At 35.9% G+C, this 23973-nt stretch overlaps 1 pseudogene; it reads left to right on the top strand.

Moving 5' to 3' along the window:
- The first annotated feature begins 336 nt into the window (after positions 1 to 336).
- On the top strand, positions 337 to 2362 carry LOC109675684 (L-lactate dehydrogenase A chain-like; annotated as a pseudogene).
- The last annotated feature ends 21611 nt before the right edge of the window (positions 2363 to 23973 follow it).

Below are 23973 nucleotides of genomic sequence, written 5' to 3'. Positions count from 1 at the left end.
AGTCTCTGATCTCCGACTATCTGTGATCACTAGATGGAACAGGTCGACATGCCTGGCTAGTTGAGTAACTGGAAGTGCCTGAGGTGTTTTGCAAGCCGAGAAACAATCAGGCAGGGAGAAATACGTGGTCATAAAGCAGGTGGTCTGGTTTTAAGGTGTAGCCTCGGGTCGTTCAGCCCGCCCCAAGAATGCCAGGGACCTAACAAAGACATTACAAGAAAACTACAGGCCAAGGAGTGCTGGAGCGGTTGCCACCAAGTCCGGATCCTACTCTGCTGCGCTTCCTCGACTCCCGCCCATTGTGCATTCCTGAGTCCCTTTGGTTCCAAGTCTAGGATGGCAAGTCTCAAGAATCAGCTGATTCTGAATATTCTTAAGGAGGATCAGGTCCCCCAGAATAAGATTACAGTTGTTGGGGTTGGTGCTGTTGGCCTGGCCTATGCCATCAGTATCTTAATAAAGGACTTGGCAGATGAACTTGCTCTTGTTGATGTCATGGAAGACAAACTGAAGGGAAAGATGATGGATCGCCAACATGGCAGTCTTTTTCTTAGAACACAAAAGATTGTCTCTGGCAAAGACTACAGTGTGACTGCAAACTCCAAGCTGGTTATTATCACAGTGGGGGCACATCAGCAAGAGTGAAGAATGTCGTCTTAATTTGGTCCAGCATAATGTGAACAACTTTAAGTTCATCATTCCTAATGTTGTGAAATACAGCCCAAACTGCAAATTGCTTAGTTTCCAATCCAGTGGATATCTTTTTTTTTTCATTTTTCTTTTATTATTCATATGTGCATACAAGGCTTGGTTCATTTCTCCCCCCTGCCCCCACACCCTCCCTTACCACCCACTCCACCCCTTCCCTCTCCCCCCCAATACCCAGCAGAAACTATTTTGCCCTTATTTCTAATTTTGTTGTAGAGAGAGTATAAGCAATAATAGGAAGGAAAAAGGGTTTTTGCTGGTTGAGATAAGGATAGCTATACAGGGCATTGACTCACATTGATTTCCTGTGCGTGGGTGTTACCTTCTAGGTTAATTCTTTTTGATCTAACCTTTTCTCTACTACCTGTTCCCCTTTTCCTATTGGCCTCACTTGCTTTAAGATATCTGCTTTAGTTTCTCTGCGTTAAGGGCAACAAATGCTAGCTAGTTTTTTAGGTGTCTTACCTATCCTCACCCCTCCCTTGTGTGCTCTCGCTTTTATCATGGGCTCATAGTCCAATCCCCTTGTTGTGTTTGCCCTTGATCTAATGTCCACATATGAGGGAGAACATACGATTTTTGGTTTTTTGAGCCAGGCTAACCTCACTCAGAATGATGTTCTCCAATTCCATCCATTTACCAGCGAATGATAACATTTCGTTCTTCTTCATGGCTGCATAAAATTCCATTGTGTATAGACACCACATTTTTTTAATCCATTCGTCAGTGGTGGGGCATCTTGGCTGTTTCCATAACTTGGCTATTGTGAATAGTGCCACAATAAACATGGGTGTGCAGGTGCCTCTGGAGTAACAGTCTTTTGGGTATATCCCCAAGAGTGGTATTGCTGGATCAAATGGTAAATCGATGTCCAGCTTTTTAAGTAGCCTCCAAATTTTTTTCCAGAGTGGTTGTACTAGTCTACATTCCCACCAACAGTGTAAGAGGGTTCCTTTTTCCCCGCATCCTCGCCAACACCTGTTGGTGGTGGTGTTGCTGATGATGGCTATTCTAACAGGGGTGAGGTGGAATCTTAGCGTGGTTTTAATTTGCATTTCCTTTATTGCTAGTCCAGTGGATATCTTGACCTATGTGGCTTTCCCAAAAAACGTGTTATTGGAAGTGGTTGCAATCTGGATTCAGCCCTGGGGAAAGGCTGATGGGGGAAAGGCTGGGATTTCACCCATTAAACTGTCATGGATGGGTCCTTGGGGAGCATGGAGACTCTAGTGTGCCTGTATGGAGTGGAGTGAATGTTGCTGGTGTCTCCCTGAAGAATCTGCACCCAGATTTAGGCACTGATGCAGATAAGGAACAGTGGAAAGTGGTTCATAAACAGGTGGTTGACAGTGCTTATGAGGTGATCAAACTGAGAGGCTGTTCATCCTGGGTCATTGGACTGTCTGTGGCAGATTTGGCAGAAAGTATAATGAAGAATCTTAGGAGGGTGCATCCAGTTTCCACCATGATTAATGGTCTCTATGGAATACAGGAAGATGTCTTCCTTAGTGTTCCTTGTAGCTTGGGACAAAATGGAATGTCAGATGTTGTGAAGATGACTCTGACTCCTGAGGAAGAGGCTTGTTTGAAGAAGAGTACAGATACACTTTGGGGGATCCAAAAAGAGGAGCAATTTTAAAGTCTTCTAGGATACCACTTCACTGTCTAGGCTATGATGGGATTTTAGTTGAAGGTTATACATGTTGTCCCTTACATCTGATCTGATTAAAGCAGTAGTATTAAGATGACCTGGGAAAAGCATCACTTTCCTAAAGTTATAAATACAACTGGTTCATAAAAGCCTGTATCCTGATGCTGAATGGTACTTATCTTGTGTAGTCATAAACTGCTTAGTGAAAAATAGTTCCACCATCTCTGAGATACCACTGCCAGTGTTGCACAGGCTCCAGTTGTCCTTCAAACCAGATATGTTACTGTGTGCTATAGAACTTCACCAAATGCCTACTCCAACATTTTCTCCAACCATACATCCTGGAATCCATTGTATAAATCCATTATTGCATGTCTTGTGTATTACTGTTCTAAACGATCTTATTTTGTGTATTATATGTATCAGTGTATATTATCATATAATGTAAAAAGAAACATCTACATATGAACAGTACAACCAACTATCTTTAAGTGTTATACGAACTAAAACACCAAATAAACCTTGAACAGTGAAAAAAAAAGAAAATTACTAGAGACCAATATTCCTTATAAATATAGATGAGAAAAGTGTTTGATGTAACATTAGAATATTGAACCCAACAACATATAAAAAGATAATACATGGGCTAGAGTTATGGCTCAAGCAGTAGAGCACCTGCCTAGCAAGTGTGAAGCCCTGAGTTCAAACCCAAGAACATACAGCAAAAAAGATAACACATGATGACTATGTGGCTTATTCCCAGGAATGCAAGTATTGTTCAGCATTTGAAGATCAGTGCAATTTTACATATTAACAGACATGAAAACACACAATTATTTTAATAGATGCAAAAAAGCATTTGAAAGTGTTGTTATTATTTATGGTAAAAGCTCTCAGTAAACTTGCCATAGAAGGAAACCTCTTTAAACTGATGAAGGGTATTTAAAAAAAAAAACAAAAACAAAAAACTGTTTGCCTTGGCACACCCTGCAATCCCAGCTACTTGGGAGGTTTGAGGCTAGCCTGGGCAGGAAAGGAATGCTTTCATCTCAAAAAGCAAAAGCCAAAAGCCAACCTCCCCCAAAAACAACAATGACAAACCTACAGGTGATATTATACTTAATGATGAAAGTGTCAATGCTTTCCCTCTATAAAGCAAGGCTATCTGTTTCTATTCAAAATCATACTGGACATCCTAGCCAGTGAAACTTACAAGTGATGCAATTACTTGTAGAAAATTCTAAAGAATCAACAAAATTCTCATGGAACAAAGCAATTTTTCTCAAGACCACAAGAAGCAAAGTTAATATGCAAAAATCAATATTTCTATACACTAGCAATGAGTAATTGGAAATCACAGTTTTTATAAGTACTGTTTATGATAGTATAAATATAACAATGCATGTGGAGAATCTGTGTGCTAAAAACTAAAACATACTGATGAAAGAAGTCAAAGACCTAAATAAATGGATTGGGTGGTTGGACAGCTGGATTAGATGTTTGGAAGGCTTGAAAAGATCATTGCCATTGCACCAACAAATAAATGAATACATGCATAAAATTAGTAGGGAAGGGCAAAAGAACTCAAATGACCAACAAAATAATTTTTGATAAGGGAGAACAGGTTGGAGAATTCATGTTAACTGGTTTCCAGACTTTAAATCTATAGTGATTAAGATATTTATAGTAATAACAATGAGAGAGATACATAGATCAATGGAATATAACAGTGGCAGGAATAGACTTAAACCAATATAATCAAGTGATTAAAAAAGTACAGTGGCTATTCAGCATAGACAGGATGTTCTTTTCAATAAAAAGTAATGTGATCACTGGACATGCATATTAAAAAATAAACCTCAACCTAAATTCCATACCTTATGCAAAAATTAACTAAAAATGAGTCATAAGCTTGTAAGGAAAACAAAGTGTAAAACATCTTGAAGAAAACCACGTGCCTAAGTAGGACTAGTGGGATTACAGGCCCGAATCACCACACCCAGCCTAACATCTTACCTCTCTAATGACTTTCCATTTGTTACTGAAGGTTTTTGAATATATTTTCAGAGGTTTATGGGATGGTATACTTTCTCTGTCCTTGTTTCTGGAAATGTAGATATGTTTTTCCTTTTGAACTTAATTGATAGCTTCTCTAAGTTCAGAATTTTCAGATCACAGTCCTTCAGGATTATGTTAACATTGCTCCTTTGACTTCTAGCATTTAATGTGGCAGATAAGAGGCTCAATGCCTATTTGATGGTCTTTCATTGGTTGGTAGCCTGATATTTCTGTCTGAAAACCTAGAATACTTTTATTTTGGCAATTCAGGAATTAAGCCACAATAAATGTCTAGGTGTCTTACTTTTTGACTATTTCTGTGCTGACATCATAGACCTTTTCTATGGAAACTCAGGGATTTCTAAGGGAAACATTCCTCTTATGTCATTTATTGCCTTTTCTCAGTTCATTTTGAGATACTGTTTCTCAAAGTATTGATTTTTTGGTGGTTCTGGGGATGGAACCCCAGGTGTCTTGCATGCTAGACAAGAACTGTATCTACCACTTAGCCACATTTTCAGCTCCTGAGATACTGATATACTGGGGGGAAGTTGTAGGGAAAGGGGTAGGAGGATGAATATGATGCATATAATTTATACACATATAAGTAAATGCAAAAATGATACTTGTTAAAACTTCCAGGAATTGGGGGGAGGAGAGATAAAAGAGCAGTGGAGTGGTGAATTCAAGTATGATATATTTAATACATTGTAAGAACCTTCGTAAATATTCCAATGTACCCCCACCCAGCACAACAATAATTAAGATATTGGCATATTATGTAGGTGGGTTCAGAACACAATCATTAAATGTTACAACTGCTGCATTATCTCATGGGGAGGAGTCAAAGTAACTAAAAAAGGATCAGTGATTATGGAAGTCTGGAGGAAAGAATTGATTAGTGGGTGAAAATACATACAAAACATACAAACAATAAAGTAGTCAGTTGAAACATGTATGAAAATTTCTCTGACTTTAATTTGGAACTTGTTCTTCTATTTCAGGACCGGAAGTTAACCAAAGCTCAACAGCAAAGGCTCAAGGAAGAAGCACAGAGTTGAAAGTTCTCCAGCATCCCAATATAGTTCGATTCTATGATTCCTGGGAGTCTATATTAAAAGGGAAGAAATGTATTGTATTAGTGATAGAACCGATGAATCAGGAACCCTAAATTTGACTGATAGTGTCAACTGAGTTTTACTTGGAAATAATTTTAGGGAGTCCTAAAAGTTGTTTATAAAGTAAAACTTGATTAAAGAACTTGTAAAATCTGTTTCAGGTAAAAAATAGGATGTTAATGAAGTTTGTTAGAAAATATAGTGATAGCCGGGTACTAGTGGCTCATGCCTCTGATCCTAGATATTCAGGAGGCAAGAGATAAGGAGGATTGCGGTTTGAAGCCAGCCCCAGGCAAATAGTTCCTGAGACCCTATCTCAAAAAAAACCCATCACAAAAAAAGACTGGCAGAGTGATTCAAGCAGTAAAGCACCTGCCTAGCAAGCATGAGGCCCTTAGTTCAAACCCCAGTACCACCAAAAAAAAAGAAGAAAGAAAATATAGTGCTGAGAAATTAGTGTTTTGAGGCTATCATAGAAATTTAGAAAAGAGAATATAATTTAAATTTTTATCTAAGAGCAGAAACAAGAGATGGATGCCCACTCTAACCAAATCCTTCTTAATATAGCACTGGAAATTCTACCCAGAGCAATTAGGCAAGATAAAAAAAATAGTAGACATCCAAATAGAAGAGGAAGAAATTTAATTGTCTTTGTTTGCAGATGACATATTTTATATATACAATCCCCTATAAACTCAACCAAAACCATAATTAATAAATCAGAAATGTTTCAGAATACAAAATCAAAATAGAAAAATCAGGTAGCATTTCTATACATTATAATGACCTGTACAAAATAGAAATCAAGAAAATCTTATTTACAATTGCATTTGTAAGGAAATATAGGCCCCAAAAGTGACCACGTGGAGAGGAGTGATCTGGCCAAGAGATTCTTTATTGCCTGGTGGGAGAGGGAGAGAGCAGAGAGAGCCAAGAGAGAGAAGCAGGAGAGGGCAAGGGCTTAAATACTCCTCAGTGGGACTCAGCATGATCTGGTTGGTTAGGATCTTATGGTTCATGCTGATTGGAGGTTGGGGCAGAAGGAGGGTTCAAGCTAGACTTGAGGCTGGACTGTGACCCTGGGAGGCTGGACTGTGACCCTGGAAAACAGAAGCTTAAGGGTGCAGTAAGAACTGAAACCTATCGGCGCCATTATTGTCAACAGCATTGAACATTTTAATAGCTGGGCGCTAGTGGCTCACGCCTTTAATTCTAACTAGTTGGGAGGCCAGAGATCAGGAGGAGCCTGCAGTTCAAAACCAGCCTGGACAAATAGTTCGAGAGACCCTATCTCGAAAAAAACCCAACATAATAAAGTGGCTTAAGTGGTAAAGCACCTGCCTAGCAAGTGTGAGTCTCTTAGTTCAAACTCCACAAAAAGATATAATGATTGGGAATAAACTAAACTATAGAAATGAAAGATAAATACACCAGAACTACAAAACATTAGTGGAAAAAATGAGACACAAATAAATGTAAAGATATTCTGTGCTTATGGATTGGAATAATTAATATTGCTACAATATTCATGCTACTTAAAGTGTTCTACAGATTCAGTGCAATTCCTATCAAAATTTCAGTGCGATTTTTCACATAAATAGAAAAAATACTAAAACTTGTATGGAAACACAAAAGTTCCTGTTTGGCCAAAGTAATCTTCAGCAAAAAGAACAAAAGTGGAGGAATCATACTACCTCACCTCAAAATCTACGATTTGCATAAAAATGTATAAGCATGTAGACCAGTGAAATAGAACAGAGAGTCCAGAAATAAATCCACACATTCATGGTCAACTAATCTTTTCCAAGTGTGCCAAGAACTCACAATAGAAAAAGGACTTTCTCCTTAATAAATAATGTTGGGAAAATGGGATATCCACATATAGATGAAAGGAATTGGGCATTATCTCACCCTACGAAAAAATCAACTCAAAATTTATCAAAGCCTTAAGAACGTGAGATCTGAAATTATAAAACAAATAGAATACAGGAGAAAAGCTTCTTGTCTTTGATTTGGGAATAGAGTTTTTAGATATGACACCAACAGGACAGGCTAAAAAGTATAAAGAGACTAATGGAATTATATAAAACTAAAAACCTATGCACAGCAAGGGAAACAATGAACAGAGTGAAGGAACAACTTAAGGAAGAGAGAAAATATTTGCAAAGCATATATCTGGTAAGGAGTTAATATCCAAAATGCAAAAGGAATTCAAATAACTCCATATCATGGAAATATAAAAATAGGCGATGAACCTAAATAGACATTTCTCAAAAGAAGTCATTCAAATATTCAGTAATTATATGAATTAATGCTAGACCTCACTAATTAAAGAGATGTAATTTTACTTTTTTTGGTGGTATTGGAATTTAAACTCAGGGCATCATGCTTGCTAGTCCAGTGCTCTACCACTTTAGCTACTCCACCAGCCCTGTTTTGTGTTGGGTATTTTTGAGATAGGGTCTCACGAAATATTTGCCCGGGCTGGCTTTGAACTGAACTGCAGTCCTTCTGATCTCTGCCTCCTGAATAGCTGTGAGCCTCCAGCACCCAGCCTGGAAATGCAGTTTTAAATCACAAGGAGATATCAACTTAACACCTCTTTGGATGACTATTACTAAAAAGGCAAGAGGTGACAAGTGTTGCTGAAGATGTGAAGAAAGTGTGTACACACTTGGTGAGAATGTAAATTAGTACAACCCTTATGGAAAACAGTATGGAGTTTCCTTAAAAATGTAAAAATAAAACTACCAAATGATACAAAGATCTATCTTCTGGGTATATACCCAAAGGAAATGAAATCAGTATGTTAGAGATATCTACACTCCCATTATCATTGTAGCATAATTCACAGTAAAGATATGGAATCAATCTAAATAGCCTTTGGTAGATAAATTGATAAAGGAAATTATATATATATATATATATATATATATATATATATATAAAACAAGTATATTATTCAGCCCTAAGAAAGAAGAAAGTCATGTCATTTGCAATAATATGTATATGTTTGAGCCAGGAGGACATTATGTTAAGTGAAATAAACCAGAAGTACATCATATTACTTAAATGTGGAATCTAAAAAAGTTGAACTTACATAAAAGTAGCATAGAATTGTAGATTCTAAGGGCTAGAAAGGGGGAGGGATTGAGATGTTGGTCAAAAGACAAAAATTTGGGGGAGGAATGAGTTCAGTACATTTATTTTGCAACACTGTATTTTGTAATCATGTATACTTGAAAATCGCTAAAAGTATATGCTTTAGATAGTTTCACTACAAAAAGCTGAAAAGCATGTGAGGTGATAGATAAGTTAATTAGTTCTAATCCTTCCACATTTTACATATATCAATTTTTTTAAATTTTATTATTCATATGTGCATACAAGGCTTGGGTCATTTCTCCCCCCTGCCCCCACCCCCTCCCTTACCACCCACTCCACCCTCTCCCTCTGCCCCCCACCCCCTCAATACCCAGCAGAAACTATTTTGCCCTTATTTCTAATTTTGTTGTAGAGGGAGTATAAGCAATAATAGGAAGGAACAAGGGTTTTTGCTGGTTGAGATAAGGATAGCTATACAGGGCATTGACTCACATTGATTTCCTGTGCGTGGGTGTTACCTTCTGGGTTAATTCTTTTTGATCTAACCTTTTCTCTAGTTCCTGGTCCCCTTTTCCTATTGGCCTCACTTGCTTTTAAAGTATCTGCTTTAGTTTCTCTGCGTTAAGGGCAACAAATGCTAGCTAGTTTTTTAGGTGTCTTACCTATCCTCACCCCTCCCTTGTGTGCTCTCGCTTTTATCATGTGGTCAAAGTCCAATCCCATTGTTGTGTTTGCCCTTGATCTAATGTCCACATATGAGGGAGAACATACGATTTTTGGTCTTTTAGGCCAGGCTAACCTCACTCACATTGATGTTCTCCAATTCCATCCATTTACCAGTGAATGATAACATTTCGTTCTTCTTCACGGCTGCATAAAATTCCATTGTGTATAGATACCACATTTTCTTAATCCATTCGTCAGTGGTGGGGCATCTTGGCTGTTTCCATAACTTGGCTATTGTGAATAGTGCCGCAATAAACATGGGTGTGCAGGTGCCTCTGGAGTAACCTGTGTCACAGTCTTTTGGGTATATCCCCAAGAGTGGTATTGCTGGATCAAATGTTAGATCAATGTCTAGCTTTTTAAGTAGCCTCCAAATTTTTTTCCAGAGTGGTTGTACTAGTTTACATTCCCACCAACAGTGTAAGAGGGTTCCCTTTTCCCCTCATCCTCGCCAACACCTCTTGTTGGTGGTGTTGCTGATGATGGCTATTCTAACAGGGGTGAGGTGGAATCTTAGTGTGGTTTTAATTTGCATTTCCTTTATTGCTAGAGATGGTGAGCATTTTTTCATGTGTTTTTTGGCCATTTGAATTTCTTTTGAGAAAGTTCTGTTTAGTTCACTTGCCCATTTCTTTATTGGTTCATTAGTTTTGGGAGAATTTAGTTTTTTAAGTTCCCTATATATTCTGGTTATCAGTCCTTTGTCTGATGTATAGTTGGCAAATATTTTCTCCCACTCTGTGGGTGTTCTCTTCAGTTTAGAGACCATTTCTTTTGATGAACAGAAGCTTTTTAGTTTTATGAGGTCCCATTTATCTATGCTATCTCTTAGTTGCTGTGCTGCTGGAGTTTCGTTGAGAAAGTTCTTACCTATACCTACTAATTCCAGAGTATTTCCTACTCTTTCCTGTATCAACTTTAGAGTTTGTGGTCTGATATTAAAATCCTTGATCCATTTTGAGTTAATCTTGGTATAGGGTGATATACATGGATCTAGTTTCAGTTTTTTGCAGACTGCTAACCAGTTTTCCCAGCAGTTTTTGTTGAAGAGGCTGCTATTTCTCCATTGTATATTTTTAGCTCCTTTGTCAAAGACAAGTTGGTTATAGTTTTGTGGCTTCATATCTGGGTCCTCTATTCTGTTCCACTTGTCTTCATGTCTGTTTTTGTGCCAGTATCATGCTGTTTTTATTGTTACTGCTTTGTAAAATAGTTTGAAGTCAGGTATTGTGATACCTCCTGCATTGTTCTTTTGACTGAGTATTGCCTTGGCTATTCGTGGCTTCCTGTGTTTCCATATAAATTTCACGGTAGATTTTTCGATCTCTTTAATGAAAAAAAAAGCATGAGTCTAGTGGTCATTAATCTGAAAATCTGACTTGGTTATCCTTACAAAACTCAAATGTCCACATGTTCTATTGATACTTGTTTACACCACTCACTCTGTGATAAGTGGAAGAAAGCATTTTTTGTGGTAAAAGTAATTAGGGGTTGTCATTGCTCCCTGGAGAGGATATGTAGGACTTAAAGGAACTTAATTGGCAATGTGCTCCTTCAAAAAAAAAAAAAACAGTCTCAGCCTGCTATGCCTTTTTAAATATGCATATCCATTTTCTTGTTCCATTTCCTTGTTTAGTTGCCATTCTTAAAACTGTCATATTGATACCTTCTAACAGTCATGCATTCTGTTTGTGTTCTGTTGACTTTAATATTCATAGGCTTAGATACTATTTAAACAAACTTGTTAGACTTATGGGTAAAGTAATAGTACAAAGGCTATACCTCAGGTTTATTGTTAAATCATAAATTGGCCCCACTTGAGACACTTTTCTATGATTAGACCACCTTAGAAGAGAATTTTATTTATGTAAATGAGATAAAGCAAAGCTGCAAATGTAGTCCTCTTTTCTTAGGGAGGTTTCATAATTACTTTATACAGTCACTAAAAAAATTTACTCAAACCAGGAATAAAAATTCTCATGTAGTTAAGTCCAAGAATTTTGAAGATTAGAACCACTTCTTATGTAACTTGATGAAGGAATCTTATCATCTACTTGGGAATATCATGTTCACATTGACAAATGATACTGAATTGGGTTTTTCAGAACCAAAGCTATTTTGTCTCATGCTACTTTTTCTTCAGAAGGACAAGGTGATTTAGTAAAAAGAGAAATTGACAGAGCTTGCTTGGAATTTGTCCTGCTCCCCCAACTAGTGGTCTGAGTATGGGTAATATTCTTCATCTTTCTTGTTACTAGATTCTTCATCAGTAAATTATGGGGTTAGTCAGACAAGTTCTAACATGTAATGATTATGTACTCTGAAATTTCTTTCTTTTTAAAAACATACTTTAATTTCATATACTTAAGGTACACAGTGTGATGTTTTGATAGACATATACATAGTGAAATTATTAGTATGGTCAAATCAATCAAGGTATTCCTCATTTCACAGTTATGGTGTGTGTGTGTGTGTGTGTGTGTGTGGTAAGAGCACCTAAAATTGTCACAGAAAATATACAATACACATTTAATAATGTTAACTGTAGTGCTCATGCTGTCTTTTAGATCTCTATACTTGTTCATATTATATAGCTGAAACTTTGCACCCTTGGAACTCCATCTCTCCCCTTTCTACATCTCTGGTAAACAATAGTTTGTTTTCAGTTACCATATACTTGTTTTCTTTTATCAGATCTCACATATGAGATGACATGAATTATTTTCTTTCTGTTCTGGCTTATTTTGTACAACATAATGACCTCCAGGTTCATCCATGTTGTTCCAAATTACAGTATCCTTTTTTTTTGTTTTACAGTACTGGGGTTTGAACTCAGGGCCTTGTGCTTGTTAGGCATACTAAAGTACTTGAGCCATATCTCCGGACCATTTTGTTTTGGTTATTTTTGTGATAGGGTCTCATGTTTATGCCCAGGTGGCTTGGACTGTAATCTTCCCATTTGCATCTCCCTTGTAACTGGGATAACAGGTGTGAGGTATCACACACAGCTTTTTATTGGTTAAGATGGTCTTGTTAACTTTTTTTGCCTGGACTGACCTGGAACCGCAATTCTCATGATCACCTACCCTGAATAGCTAGGGTTACAGGCGTGAGCCATCACACCTGGCTTAGGATCTCCTTTTTTAAAGTTGATTTATCCATTGTTGGAAATGAAGTGTTGAATTCCACTCTATTATTGGTGTTGCTATCTGTGCTTTCTTCTGATCTATTAATTTTTGCTATATATAATTGGGTAATCTTTTATCAAGTGCATATGTATTTGTAATTGCTATATCCTTTTGAAGAGTAAACCTCTTCATCATTATATACTGATCTTATCTGTTTTTATATCTTTGAAATTTTATTTTGTCTGATGTAAGTATATCCACCTTTTGTTTCCATTTGCCTGGAATATATTTTTCCATCTTTTCACTTAAGAGATTTTTTAAAAAAGAAAACAAGCTAAGTACTAATGATAAGTGGATGGTTATTATTATTTATAGATATTATTTGCTGAGAGCCAGCTATGAACCAGACATTATACCTGGCTGTTTCCATTCATGGTCTAATACATAGAACACCTAAGACAATTATTATGTTTATTTTATAGCAGAGGGAACTGAGGCTCAGAGAAATAGGTAACTTGTTCAAGGCTTGCTGTTTTTGGCTTTACTTACAATGTCTCAGTATTTAGAATGCTCCCCACTCTATATATTTAAAACTCAACTTTCACATTCTTTTGTTTTAGCAATTTCACTCAGAAAACCCTCACAATAGGTGTTTTCCCACCTCCTCAGTCTGTCCACTCACTTGACCCCTCTTCTTTTCACCAAATATATGAATGCCTTCAGTTCTGTATTTACTTCCCTATTCAAGCCAGAAATCATTTTATATATACATATCAAGGACCTAAACTTTCTTGCCTTCTTATTCTTATTCTTGTACCGCACTCTTCTTTCAAAAGCCTTCCTGTGGGTCAATCGTTTTATTTCTTTATCGTATATTTCTCTTACTCTCCAATTGCTTATTATTTTTCTGATTTTCCATAGGTCTCTTTCTACCTGATTTTCAGAAAATAACCTTGCCAGTATTGCATTGATAAATAAAAGTCATCAAATAGCAATTTCCTCATGTACACTCCCCATCACTAATTTCGATACATTGATTCATGTCCACATGTACTTTTGCCTTCTTTTAATATCAGCTCACGTGGAAGAAGTGTTGTCATCTATTTAAATCAAGTTTTTCTAGTTGTTCTGTGGCTTCCATCTTCTTTACTTCATCATAGATTTTTACCTTTCTTGTCATTGGCTGTATTTCCTAAAAATGTGTAAACATGCTTACTTTAAAAACACACAAAGAATTCACCCCCTCCACCATTCTCCTTTATCCCTCCTGCCACCCATTCCTGGAATAGTTTCAAAAGGTATTATTTTTCCATTTACAAACATGTGTACACAGTGTTTGAATTCAAGTATGATATATTTTAAGAACTTTCGTAAATGCCACAATGTACCTCTACCCAGCACAACAAATTTTTTTTAAAAATTTAAAAAATAAATAAGCACGCAAAGGTATCTTGGAAACTAAATAATAGTCCAACTGCAATATTTTCTTTTTCCTTCTGTTACCAACCAGGAATTAATTCATTATTTCATTTTAATGTATTCATTTCTTCCTTTATCCAAAATACTCAATGAATACCAATTACATACCCAGGTACTGGCCTAAGTGCATAGTGTATAGCAGGAAAAAAGATAAGTCCCTGTCTTCATGGAACTTACATGGACGTTGTATAGGCAGACATTAAGTAAGTGAATAAACAAGGTAATTATACATATTGAGAAATATGATCAAATAGAGCATGATAAAAATAATTGCTAGAGGTAGAAAAGATTATAATGCTGTCAAGATAATGCCTTATTTTCCTTTAATTTCTTAAAAATATTTTTATAGGATTTAGGATTCTGGATTTACAGTGTTCTTCTTTCTGCACTTGAAAAATGGTATGTGTGTTACTTCTTTATGTCCTCCATGTGTTGTATTGAGAACATTTGCTGTCACTGAATCACCTTTTCTCTTATAGGTAGGATTTAATTTCTCTCTCATTGCCACTGTGCCCAGCTGTTGGTTGAGATAGAGTCTCACTTTTTGCCAGAACTAGTCTTGAACCACAATCCTCCTGATGTTAACCCCCCAATTAGCTAGGATTATAGACATGAGCCACCAGTGCCTAGATAGCTGTCTTTTTTTTTTTGACATCAGTCTATCAGTGATTGATGAGGTAATATCTTGTTACTACCAGGTGATGGAAGTCCAGGTTCCCTATGTGGCCTCCACTGACCCTTGGTAGGTGGCTTTGCAATACTTGTGGGTGGGAATAGAAGTTCCAGCTTCTCAATAAACTTGTACTCATACTTCAGTTTTTGGGAGGAGTAGGAGCACTTCGATACTACTAACTCTCTAACTTGCACTGTACCAGCCACCATGAGGTAGGTGGGTAGCTGTGATAGTCTCAGTTATCTATTAGATATTCTGTGGCAAAAGTGACAAGGAGGTTCCGTAAAACAACCAACAATAGTAACAAAAGTTTAGTCACAGCTCAGGAAAACAGAGAATTCAAATTAATGATAAGAGAAATGAAAAAGGAAACTTATTGACCTAATAGAACTAAAAACAGGAATATGATAGAATACTATGTGTAATTATATATAAAAACTAGATAACTTGGATAAAAGGGACAAAAATCTTGCAACACACAAACTATACATCTATAGCTAACTGATTTTGGACAAAAGCACTAAATACATGCCTCAGGGAACAGATAGTTCAATTAATTGCTGCTGGGAAAATTGGATATCCACATGCAGAAGAATGAAACTGGACCCCTTTCTTTCACCAGTTAAAAAATCAACTCCAAATGAATTAAATTTTTAAGTGCAACTCCTGAAACTATGAAACTAAGAAAACATAAAGGAAACACTTCAGGACATTGAAATGGGCAAGGATTTCTTAGGCAAGACCCCAAACACAGGAAACAAGATCAAACACAAGCAAATGGGATTACATGCAACTAATAAGCTTTTGCACAACAAAGGAAACAATAGAGTATAGAGACAACCTACAGGATAGAAGAAAATGTTTGCTAACTATATATCTGAAAGGTTAATATTTAGAAAAACAAAAAGACTGATGAAATGGAAAATAGGCCTAAATAGACGTTCCTCAAAAGAAGGCACACAAATGGTTGACATGAGTATGAGAAAATGCTCAATATCACTGATTAGGATGGAAATGCTAATCAAAACCACAGTGACGTGTCACCTCACTTCCATTAGAATAGCTGTTATCAAAAAAACACAAAGCATAACAAGTCCTAGAAAGGATGTAGAGAAAAAGGAACCCTTGCACGCTGTTGATAGCCATGTAAACGGTGTAGCTATTATGGAAAACAGTATGGAGTTTCCTCAAAAAAATTAAAGTAAGACCTCCATAAGAATGGAAGTAGTCCAATCCCACTACAGGATATGCATCGAAAGGAAGTGAAATCAATATGTTGAAGACACATCTGCACTCTCAAATGTATTGCAATAGCCAATAAATGGAAACAACCTCTGTGCCTATCAATTGATAAAGGACAAAAGATAACTTGTGGATAAAGAAATCATGATATAGATACACGATGGAATACTATTCAGCCACAAAATATATAATAGTGTCGAGTGAAATAAGCCAAACACAGAAAGACATATACAAATGTCATTTGTAATAATTAAAAGAGCAGTACTATATAAGCAAGGAGTTTTTCTGTGTTACTGAAACAAAGTTGGTATCAATTCAAAAGAAGTTATCATCTTGATAAGTGAAGTTAGCGAGGTTCAGAAAACAAAGGCTGTATTTTTTTCTCTCATTTGTGGAATATAGACCTAATACAAACACAAGCAGTATCATAAAAATCAGATCATGTTAAGGGGAGGTCAATACGAGAGAGGGAGGGTAAAAGAAGAAGGTTAAGAAGGTGAAAATGGCTGACATACTTCTTATGCAAGAACGAATGTAGAATTTTTAAATCTTTTGAAATTACCATAAGAAGGGGACTAAGGGAGAAAGGAGAAAAATAAAAAAGATGAACAAATTCAGGTTCTAATACATACATACATGGAAATGTTACAAGGAAACTCCCTCTATAGCTATCTTTAACAAATGAAAATATCACTTTTTTTCTTTTAGAAAATCAGATAACAGGAGTGCAGACCAGGTCCTGCCTGAAGGGTTGGTACCAGTGGAAGGGCAGAGGATGTGGGGAAAGGATGTAGGAGTGTGAATATGGTACAAATACTGTGTATACATGTATGTAAATGGGAAAATGAGACCTGTTGAGACTATCCCAGGAATCAGGGAAGTGGGGATAAAGGAATATGATGGAGGAGATAATTCAAGTATGATATATTTGATACATTGTAAGAACTTTCATAAATGCCACAATGTACCCAGCACAAAAATTAAAAAATGTTGTTATACATTTAGGATGTTAATTGGAGCCCTTACAGCAACCACTAAGAAAATAGATAAATAATAAACACATAGGAAATAAAAAGGGATTCAATGTGTGGTACACTACAAAAGCACAATTAAACACTAAAGAAAGCATTAATAGAGAAAATAAGGAACATATATAAGACACCCAGAAAACAGTTAACAAAATGGAAGAACAAGTTATTCCTTATAGGTAATCACTTTAAATACAAATAGATTAACTCCCCAATCAAAAGGCAGAAATTGGCAGAGTGGAAAAAAATTCAAATGCATGTTGTCTACATGTATTTTAGAACCTTATTTTTATAGGGTGAAAGTGAAAGGATGGAAAAAAGATAGTCAATGTGAATAATATTTTAAGAGTTGAGTCACTACATGAGCATTAGATGAAATAAAATTCAAGTTAAAATTTATAGGAGACAAAGGAGGACCTCATATACTAAGAAAATGATCAATTCACCAAGAAGATGTAGCAATAATAAATATATATACACCAAGCAAAACAGACTCTAAAATATGAAGCAATAATTGACAGAGTTTAATGGAGAAATAGACAGTAATAAAATAAGAACTTATGACTTCAGTACTCTGTTTTCAGTAAAGGTTATAACATGTAGACAGAAGATCAGTAAAGAAATAGAGGACTTAAACAAAACTATAAATCATCTACACCTAAGTGATATCTATAGAATAGGTAATAAAAGAATACATATTATTCTCTGGGATTCATGGAGTATTCTCCATGAATATAAAAAAATATGTTAGGCCATAAAATAATCTTCAATTAATTTTTAAAAAAATTTTATTTTATTTATATGTGCATACAATGTTTGGGTCATTTCTCCCCCCTTCCTCCACCCCCTCCCTTACTCCCCCACCCCCTCCCTCTCCCCCCTACCCCCTCGCTACCCAGCAGAAACTATTTTGCCCTTACCTCTAATTTTGTTGAAGAGAGTATAAGCAATAATAGGAAGGAACAAGGGTTTTTGCTAGTTGAGATAAGGATAGCTATACAGGGAGCTGACTCGCATTGATTTCTTGTGCATGTGTGTTACCTTCTAGGTTAATTCTTCTTGATCTAATCTTTTCTCTAGTTTCTGGACCCCTTCTCCTATTGGCCTCAGTTGCTTTAAAGTATCTGCTTTAGTTTCTCTGTGTTGAGGGCAACAAATGCTATCTAGTTTTTTAATTGTCTTACCTATCCTCATATCTCCCTTGTGTGCTCTCGCTTTTATCTTGTGATCAAAGTTCAATCCCCTTGTTTTGTTTGCCCTTGATCTAATGTCCACATATGAGGGAGAACATACGATTTTTGGTCTTTTGGGCCAGGCTAACCTCACTCAGAATGATGTTCTCCAATTTCATCCATTTACCAGCGAATGATAACATTTCGTTCTTCACGGCTGCATAAAATTCCATTGTGTATAGATACCACATTTTCTAAATCCATTCGTCAGTGGTGGGGCATCTTGGGTGTTTCCATAATTTGGCTATTGTGAATAGTGCTGCAGTAAACATTAGTGTGTAGGTTCCTCTGGGGTAAACTGTGTCACAGTCTTTTGGGTATATCCCCAAGAGTGGTATTGTTGGATCATATGGTAGATCATTGTTTAGCTTTTTAAGTAGCCTCCAAATTTTTTTCCAGAGTGGTTGTACTAGTTTACCTTCCCACCAGCAGTGTAAGAGGGTTCCTTTTTCCCCACATCCTTGCCAACACCTGTTAGTGGTGTTGCTAATGATGGCTATTCTAACAGGGGTGAGGTGGAATCTTGGTGTGGTTTTAATTTGCATTTCCTTTATTGCTAGAGATGGTGAGCATTTTTTCATGTGATTTTTGGCCATTTGAATTTCTTCTTTTGAGAAAGTTCTGTTTAGTTCACTTGCCCATTTCTTTATTGGTTCATTAATTTTGGGAGAATTTAGTTTTTTAAGTTCCCCATATATTCTGGTTATCAGTCCTTTGTCTGATGTGTTTCTGGCAAATATTTTCTCCCACTCTGTGGGTGTTCTCTTCAGTTTAGAGACCATTTCTTTTGTTGAGCAGAAGCTTTTTAGTTTTATGAAGTCCCATTTATCTATGCTATTTCTTAGTTGCTGTGCTGCTGGGGTTTCATTGAGAAAGTTCTTAACTATACCTACTAACTCCAGAGTATTTCGTACTCTTCCCTGTACCAACTTTAGAGTTTGTGGTCTGATATTAAGATCCTTGATCCATTTTGAGTTAATATTGGCATAGGGTGATGTACATGGATCTAGTTTCAGTTTTTTGCAGACTGCCAACCAGTTTTCCCAGCAGTTTTTGTTGAAGAGAATCCTTAATTAATTTAAAAATCTTTTTAAGAATGTTAAAATCATACATGGTATTTTTCCTGATCACAATGGAGTGAAGCTGCAAATTAATAACAGGAAAAAATAGAAAATTTACAAATATGTGGAAGTTAAACAAACATACTTTTAAATAACCAGAGGATCAGAAAAGAAGTCACAATATAAATTAGAACATACTTAAGAGATGAATGCAAATGAAAGCACAACACACCAAAAGCAATATTTAGAGGGAAATTTATAGCAGTATGCATCAACTTTAAAAAGAAGAAATATCTTCAGATCAATAGCCCAGCAACACACCTCCATAAACTAAAAGAGAACAAACTAAAACCAAAGTTAATAGAAAGAAGGAAATAATAAAGTGGAGATAAGAAAAATGTTAATAGAAAAAGGGATAGATGGAAGCCATCGATCAAAAAAACGAATTTGATTTTTTAAAAAATATCAAGAAAATTGGCACTTAGCTGTATTGATAAAGAGAAGGGAGACTGGAAATACTAAAACCAGAAATGAAATAGAGGACATTATTAATGACCTTACAGAAATAAAAATGACTAAATGAGAATACTGTTAAAAACTGTATGCTCCCACGTAATTCAGATAACCTAGATTAAATGTGTAAATTTCTAGAAACACAAACTTTTGAAATTTGTTCAAGAAGAAATAGAAATGAGTAACAAACAGATTGATTCGGTGTTAGAAACTTCTCAACAAAGAAAAACTCAGGATCATATTGCTTCACTGTTGAATTTTACCAAATATTTAAAGAGAATTAGCATCAATTTTCTTATATTCTTCACAATAAAAACCATACATTGAAAACTCACAGCTACCATCATACTCAGTAGTGAAAGACTAAAAGCTTTTACTCTAATATCAGGACCAAGAAAAAGATGCGTGCTTTTGCCAATTCTATGCAACACTCTACTGGAAATTCTAGCCAGATTGATTAGGTAAGAAGAATAAATGAAAAGCATCCAAGTTAGAAAGGAAGAAGTAAGCTTATGTCTCTTCACAAAGGACATTATAAATAGAAAATCGTAAATAATGGTCAAAATTATTGCTAATAAACGAATTTGTCAAAACTGTGTTAAAAGTTGTATGTCTAAATACTATGCAAAAAATTAAGGACATATTACCATATACAATAACATAAAAAAAGAGTAAAAAACTTAGGAATAAATTTTACTAAAGAAATACATTATGTACACTGAAAAATATACATCAATTCTAATAGAAATTAAAGAAGACTAAAATAATTAAAAAGATAGCCAGGCTTGTGATGGGAGACTAAATACCACCCAAAGTGATCTATCTATGTAGTGCAATCCCTATCAAATGCCAATAGCATTTTTTTCAGAGATGGAATATCTAATTCTAAAATTCATCTGGGGTTGTAAAGGGCCCCAAACAGCTCAAACAATAAGGAAGTTGGAGGACTCACATTTCTCCATCTCGAAAGTTATTGCAGTAATCAAAAACAGTGAAGTTCTGGTATAAAGACAGACATATTGACCACTGAAACAGAATTGAGTGTGCACCAATAAACTTATACCTCTATGGTCTATTGATAGTTTATAAAGGCACCAAGATCATTTGATAGGGAGAAAGTAGTAATATTTTAAACAAATAGTTCTGAAATAACTGCATATTAACTGGCCAGAGCTTTTGGAAAGGAGTTTGACCAGGCTGGGCAGAATAATGACTAGGTTATTTTATTTAAGCAATAGAAGTTTTCTGACTATCTGTATTCTCTTTGAATTTTATCTATTATCTAGGACCACAAACACACTATTTTATCACCTAACTGTTAATCATTCTATAGGTCTCAGGTTATTGGTCACTTATTTTCCCCAAGAAGCTTTCCTTGACCACACTAAACTAGGATACACTTACCTGGTGGCAGAAGACTACTTGAAATTACTCAGTAATTCTCTCTTAGTGGTAATTATTCTTTCTAATTTGTAACTGCAAGCAAGAGATCCTATTCCCTCTTAATTGTAACTGCATGCTTAATTCTCTGTCTTCATTACTCAACTGGGAGCCCATTATTATAATCCTGATGTCTTGTCTAGTGTTTAGAATATAGTAAGAATGCAATAACTGCTTCTGGTTTGAATAAATGAAGTACCTGGCTCAGCATAGGTGATCAATAGGAGAGATCATTGCTATGGTTGCTGAAATTCTATTCTGAAACAGGCAAAATGATAAGGAGCTGCAGAGAGAAATTATTGTTATTTATTTTTTTTTGTGGTGCTGCAGATCAAAGTCAGAGCAAAACAGGCACCAGTTAGAACATTTCAAATTGCTGAACAAAGAAGCAGGATTGGTCTTGTAGGCAGAAATTTCTGGCTACTAGCAACAGTGCTGAGCTCGAAGAAATCTGGGACAAATTCTAGCTCCTCTCTCTCACTTCCCAAATGCGACCAGTTACCAAGTGGATTTTACATCTGTGTTTGCATCCATGCCTACTCACCTCTTCCCCTCCCCTATCTCCCAACTCCAGTCACACTGAATTGCAAACACTTCCACTCAGATTCCAGATCCCCCTGCCTGTGTACTATTTCAACCCTGCCTAGAATGCCGATAATATCCCACATGGAACATTCCTTCTCATCCCTTAGGCTTCATTCCAGCTTATTGTGACAACTTCTGAGCATCTACTATGCCCTAGACACCATGGTAAACATATGTAATTTTAAACAAATGAATAGGGAAGCTCTTGGACATCCACATTTCCATTATAGTAACTGTCTCATGGAGTACCCAGAGCCTATCTTGTTGAGAGCAGGACAAATGCAGGTCATGAATTTATACACTTGCTCAATGAATAAGCAGCTGAATGAATGAGTGAATTACCTTTCCTTGTTTGTCTTGGTCATTGGGAAAGAAGCTGATATAAAAAATTATAGTTCTTTTTTACTTGCATGTCACTTCCCAGGGAAAATGTCATCCTTAGGAACTATGTTTAGTAGCCAATTTAGTTGAGTAATGGAACAATGAGGTAGAAAATAGACGCTGGGTTTGTGTATGGTTTTGATTATGTTCCACAGTAGTATTTTGATTTTGTTTTTCACTAATTTTTGAATTTCCACTTTGTAATTTTCAAATTACAACTTTGATTGTAAATATTTAATGTGAAATATTTTGAAGATCATATACTATTTTTGTTATATCAAGGTTTGAGAGAAATGACAACATTGATGACTACTGAATTCATTGAAGATATCAACCCTATAATGAGAATTGTTAACTATTTTTCAGGAAGGGAAGATAAGGTTCAGAAATGGGAAGCAGTAAGTTCAAAGTTACAAAGCCAGCAAATGGAAGAGGACAGCCTCAAATCAGAGTATGTGTACCTCCAGAGTCTGTGTTTTATTCATAATACCTACACCTTGAGCCACTCCACCAGCCCTTTTTTAATATGATGGGTTTTTTTGAGATAGGGTTTCACGAACTATTTTCCAGGGCTGGCTTCCAATGAAGATCCTCCTGATCTTTGCCTCCTAAGTAGCTAGGATTACAGGCATGAGCCACCAGCACCCAGCTATGACAGGAAATTTTACTGAAGTGAAAAAATGATGAGTGCTCATGTTTATAATATTTAATATACATGTATCTTATTTACACTTATAAAACATGAGTGGAAATGGACTTTAATATAATAGATATCTTTAGATCAAATAATGTTGAGTTCAACTTTTTCTCTTTACTGGATGTGAATGATGATCTATAGAAACATAGTTGTAATGCTGTTTTTTTTTAAACTACTTATTTGTTTCCATGACTTTTATGCTACTGTTGCATTACTTTTACTGCTTATAAAAGTAAAACATAGGGAGGGAGAGGGGAGAGGTGGCACAAACGATGTATGCACATGTAAGTAAACATAAAAACGATAAAACAAAAGGAGAAAAGAAAAAAATAAAAATAAAACATTTACATAAAAAGACAAAACTGTAAAGAAACAGAGAAAGGCTGGCATAGTGGCTCAAGTGGTAGAGTGCCTGCCTAGCAAGTGTGAAGTCCTGAGTACAAATCCCAGAACTGCAAAAAATACTTAAAGAAGAAAAGCAGAATAACAATGAGAAGGGCAACAGATATGTCATTACTGCAAGCCAAACAATTCTGAGGGAATCACATACAGACAAGTATTATTAATGTTTTGGCAAAAGGTGTCCAATGTTTTACTCTGCATAAGTTTGTTGGTACATATTAAAAAGGTTTTATGTGATTAAGATCATATTCTGTATGTAGTTTTGTATACCAATACTATATATTTTCTTAATAGAAAGCTTTATTTTTCAGATTTCAATGAACCTTATTATTTAAAAGCAAAAATAAAACATAAAGATCATATGAAATACAGGGGCAATAAGAGACATAAATGTTCTTTTTAAAACTACAGTAAGACTGGTGGAGTGGCTGAAGTGATAGAGCACCTGCCTGGCAAGCACAAGGCCCTGAGTTCAAGCCCCATTACTGCCAAAAGAAAACCCAAAATATAAACCACACACACAGAAATAAACTACAGTAAATAACACCTGGAACTGACTGAAAATTTATTGTTGGCCAAACAATATGATACTAAATCAAAAATCCAAGAGAATCACCAAAAAATATGAGGTAGCAACTATAATGACAAAGTACAACAGGCTAAAGATGGTAGAGCAGAAATATGTAAAGAGTATTGTTGCATTGCCATGGACAGCCTATATCCTTGACATAGCATCATGATTAAAC

Source organism: Castor canadensis, chromosome X, assembly GCF_047511655.1.
Source record: "Castor canadensis chromosome X, mCasCan1.hap1v2, whole genome shotgun sequence".
Taxonomy (NCBI): Eukaryota; Metazoa; Chordata; class Mammalia; order Rodentia; family Castoridae; genus Castor; species Castor canadensis.
The sequence above is the reverse complement of the archived record's forward strand: the minus strand, read 5'-3'. Positions and strand labels throughout refer to the sequence as shown.